This window comes from Teleopsis dalmanni, chromosome 2, assembly GCF_002237135.1.
Source record: "Teleopsis dalmanni isolate 2A chromosome 2, ASM223713v2, whole genome shotgun sequence".
Classification (NCBI taxonomy): domain Eukaryota; kingdom Metazoa; phylum Arthropoda; class Insecta; order Diptera; family Diopsidae; genus Teleopsis; species Teleopsis dalmanni.
This window is the reverse complement of record NC_051847.1, coordinates 125,678,814-125,684,319: the sequence shown is the minus strand read 5'-3', so window position 1 is coordinate 125,684,319 and position 5,506 is coordinate 125,678,814.

Genomic DNA, 5,506 nt, shown 5'->3' with positions numbered 1-5,506 from the left:
ACTGTTAAAAGTATTTTTTATGTGTAAGGTGGCAAGAAGTACTACCGGTCTTGAGTAGTAATTACCAAGTTGGGTTGCTTTTGCGGCCGAGATAATTTCAGTGATGGCTCCTATTGTGAGTCTTTTAGCTTTGAAACCATATTGTCTAAGACTGAATCCATCAGATGATTCTACTGCCAATTTTAATCTAAGCTTTACCAGCTTCTCATAAATTTTACCTGTGGTGTCTAACAAACACAGTGGTCTAAATGCTGCTAGAGTATCTTCGTTTCACTCACGCTTGTCGATACGCACTAATCGCTGCCTTTTCTAGGTATTTATCTTGGAAGATTCGCTCGCTCAGACATGTATTATACATTGTCAGTAATAATCGAAGTTTATTTTCCGCTATTATTTTTAAAACTTTGGTTTACACCCCATCTGGTCCAGGTGTTTAATTATTTCGGAGTTCTTTAGCTGCGATCGAAAGTTCTTTCTTCGTAAAAGTTTGAATATTCTTCAAGTGAACTTATGCGACGTTTTCGTCACTCCTGATCTCGTGGTTTAGAAACTGGGTATTAGTAATTTCGTTCATTTTCCCTTCTTCTAGATCACTTACTGCTGATTTTACTCCTAGTTTAATAGGATCATGATTTATGTCATTTAAAAGTTGTTCCGATTTTCGACAATAATGACATCGCCAAGGAACCATTTCTATAAATCTGGTAATAAAAGTAAAGCTCGATGTTTAGTGCCTCATTAACTAATTAAAAGTAATTTAATAAACCAATTCAGTGAAATCATTTTGAAACGCATGGATTTGGTATAAATTTAGAGAATTTGGGTGTCCATTTTTGATGCATATGCCCTATAGCCGTTAGATTACAGCGTCAGATTATTATTATTCTTCCTATTTTTGTACCAATCTCTTGCTAATATAAAATTTAACTAAATAAACTGTGAAAAGCACCTGTGCTAGTTTTTGAAATGTAAAAAATCTAGGAATTCTATAATAACCAAATACTGATTCCCAACGAAAAATGGCAAAGTGTTGTTAAAAAAGATAGTATTTATATTTAGGAAATCATTATTTTCTTTAGAATTTCTACACATTACCTATTAATTATTACTATTAATTATTGAAGAAATAAACAAAGTTTAAGCTACGATAAAAAGTCAGAGAAAAAAATTTGTTAAAGAGCATAATATTCCAGCACATCAATGCTTAATTGGAATATTTTACAGCGATTATGTTTCAGGCACGACAGCAATTGTTGCTAATTTGTTGCTTGTATTGACTTAGCAAACAACAAATTTAACAACAAAAAAATTTAACAGCAACATCAAGTGTACATGACTGGCATGTTCTGCAGATTTAAGTACATTAATGCCGTTACAAATTTTTTGCTTGCAGATTTGTTCGATTTTTCACAACTTTTATTATTAATTATAGAAAATATTTGCAGTTTGTGGAAGAGCATCGCCTGACTTTGACTTATCAAGAAATGCATCAAGCGAATGTTGCTGATGTTTTTAGTTCAATGTTTTTGCTAGTAAAATTCTTTTACTACATTTTTTGGTATGTACCCCTGTTGGCATGTTGGCAATTTATTAAAAGTATGCCAGATTTAAAAATATTAAAGAAGAAATATTCGAGAAATTCTATTTTAGATAGGAAATTTAATTAAAAATTTAAAATTTAAATTTAAAGCTAAATTGACTTATGATTTGTAGTTACTTCATAAATAAATATTTATTTCATATCCATAATTTGTCTTAAGCGTGAAGAACAAGTTGTTTTGTATTTTGTTTTTACTATTTATATAAAACATTTTAAGTTTTATCTTTACCATATATTCTTTCATGTTGTCTTTAAAATTAACCATAAATTAATCAGTAGATCTATAGACTTTTTTGTTATATCTAAACTGGTCATTATATTCACAACTAAAAAATTATAAAATTAATAATATCCAGCGGCTTCCGGTTTGAAGATTTGTCTTCAAGTAATATGCTTAATAAAAGAAATCATACTTTTGTGGTATAGCTTGAAAGTCAGCTATCTACAAAATATTTTATAATCAATATGTAAAACTTATATGTTAGAAATCTTAAGTATTATTTATTATCATTTATTGAAGATTTTTTCATATAAACTAAAAGACAATTTGTGAATAAATAGACACAGATACCTACAGGCAAATAAAGAGATAAAAGTAACAAATACCTTAATAAATTTAGTTTATACTTTTCACGATAGCCTATATAAATAATATGTGGTCAATTTCCAGAAATTATAGGACTACAGTAAGACCCCGCTTAACGCTTAGGATACGTTCCATCAAAATAGAGCGTAATGCGAAACAGCGCTAAATGAGGCTATGAGGCTAGAAGATTGTTTAAGTATTTAATTTAATAATTGTTTTTTTTTAAATAATAAAACCAAATATATATTTCTTATAAAAACAAAAACAATGTAAACGAATATTGTATATAAAAACAAAAAAATTCTAAGCCAGTCAGATCATTCAGTCTATTCTGTGTTTCTAATTTTAAAATTCTAAGTCATTCAGTCTATTCTGTGTTTCCAATTTTTTGTTTGCATTTTACTTTTCTGTAAGACGTTGTTGATAAGTGGATAAAGCATCTATAACACCCCTTCTTGATTTTGAACTCCTGTCAAATTTGGATTATTTTCAACAAATTGGTCCATAATTTTAGTTGTAGTGTTCAAACTCCTTTTTACAAACCCCATCGAAAGATCTTTTTATTCTTCTTCGAAATTACTACTATCAATATTTTTGTTTTCTTCTTGCTCTGTTAATTCTTTGAAGCTCATCATTAGAAAGACTAGCTGTTGTTTCTTGAACTATTTCTTCGACGTCTTCCACATATACCTTAACTAAACCGGTTTGTTTCGCTAAGTCCACTATTTCTTCCACTATTTTATCCACATCGACAGAGCGTCCGATGTCTTCGCTCTTACTTCGCTCTTAAATCTAGTCAAATGTTCTTCCATACTCCTTTAAAAGATCTTTCTGGTATCTCATTCCAAGAAAGGTTTGTTTTCTAAAGCATTCATGATATTGTGATTTTTCCAAAATTCTCTTATTGATTGCTTCTCTCTTTCGTCTGTTTTTTCAAACATCTGCTTAAATGTTGAAATAAAAGAGCGCTAAACCGAAACAGCGTTAAACGAAACAGCGTTAAACGAAACGACGTTAAGCGGGGTCTTACTGTACTTAACACAATACCAATACCTTTGCAATTAAATTTAGTTTGTCATTGAGTAAAAGTCCATAAAAGTGCAATTAATCCCAACTCTTAAAAATAACATTTTAATACTTTTCAAAGATGAATGAAAATGTGTTCTGAGTATGCAATGAGAAATGAGAAACTGTATAGACTTCTTAATAGATTCTTATTAAACTTTAGTAGGGTAATTTAAGTAGGGTATCTAAAATATTACTATTGAGTTTTCTTTAGCCGCTTTTATTCTTTTAGCTTACTATTCTATAATTATTTTCCTTCTAGTATTGTCAATATCAGTACAAGAACAGAGTTGCACATCTTTTCTTACCCAATGCGCCTATCAATTCATTACTATAATTTTTAACAACCTCATACCATAAAGTTTGTTTAAGGTTCTAAGTACGTTTCCAATCAGTTAAGCTCTGTTTTTTAAAAATTTGTAATATAAATTAAGCATCATTTAGTTCTCAGATAAAAAATCGGTATTTTTCTCAGTTTATTGAAAAATAAAGTCCATTCTAGCTTCAATGCAATCTTATATTATTTCTTGATATTTTATTTTTACGGTTTGAAGTTTGATTCCTTAGTGTTGCTCACACCGCAATTGGATATGTGGTTAACAATTATCCTGATAAATTATAATAGCAAAACATGGGCTCAAATATATGTAACCCAGTGTTAAACTCTGGTCTATCTTTCAAACTGCTGATTGCGTAATTCAAGGTATTGTATTTAATCCCCAGATCCCAAAGTTCCCAAATTCTATGTTTTTTTGACTATATAATGTAATGGCATTAGATAGCTGTTCTGTTTATTGAAAATTTTTGTATGTTGAAGATATTGAATTAAGAATTATGACATAATTGTTTATCATACCATTAGATAAACGACATCTAGATAAACGAGATGTCAATTAATATGATATTACAATTAATAACAATTTTGTGAGTTCTAAATTAGCCATATATGAAGATATTAACCTCTAATGCATTTCATGTCTAACTTCTCAAATATTATGACTTGCAACTTTCATTTTACAGCAAATACAAAAAATTAGAAGGTAGTCGGAGCTGTATCTTATTGTAGAGAAATATTTACATATAAAAACATAATTACACCAACAAATTATAACTCAAATTGTGTTAATTTAATTTAGAGGTACTTATTAATTAAACAAGAGATGTTAATACTTTTTTGCATGTTTTTATAATCATAAAAAAAACTTAAAATAGTAACTGAGCTATGCTTGCGTAATAAACTGAATGCAATGTAGTTGAAATTATAGCGAAATAAAAATACTTTTACAAAAATAAACATTATAATAAATATATATCTATATACACAGACGTTCATGTATATAAGCCCGTAGCTATTTAATATGATACCAAAAAACAAACAGTTGAAATCAACGAAGCTCATTTTGGAGAAAAGCATTTCTACTGATTTTGAGTTCATTAAAACTTAAGCTGCCGTTTTCTTTCCCCTTCTAAGCATCAATAAGTATAAGTATTCATGTATCCGTATCTATAAGTATGTATCAATAATCGAGTAGTTGCTGCAAATTAGTATATTTGCTATGGTATAGTAAACAATATTATGAATCAATTTTAATGGTCACACTTTTAGGTTGTAAGTCGATGAATAGGCAATGAAAGAAAAGCCCTATTTTAAAAAGTGGCGACGGCGCAAATCTTCCGTAATTGATTGGTCACGCGTTTCTTCTTTCTATTTCTCTATGTTATTATTTAGGAATTGTAATTGTAAGTTTTAATTGTGGTCCGCGTTGTTTATTTCTAACAATGAGAAAAACAAATATAAGATTTCACTGTAAATGTGGTTTCTGATAACATTACCCTCTAAATGAAGGAAGAAAGCATTAAGTATATGATTTAAAGGTTGTATATCTAACATACAGCTATAATTACATACTCATAAAAATATAAATTTTGAGTTAAATAATTTCAAAAAATAATAAATGTATATTTAAATAAAGCTTAAACATTAAAAAGTGAAAAAAATTTAGTTTCACATAATATTACAATTTTTATTATTCACTAATGTTTATAACAATAAACATTTGCAGTGTCAACATGCTTACATCTCTCATACCAAACGTAAGCGTTAGGTACCAGTCTGATCATATTTATCATCGTAGTCACCATATAACTATAAAGGGTTATTTTCTGATCAAATTTTAAAGAACTGACAGAGATGAATTGAGTTAATTTGATTAGATTTGTAGTAAAATAAGAACTCATTTTTGTACATTACCGCG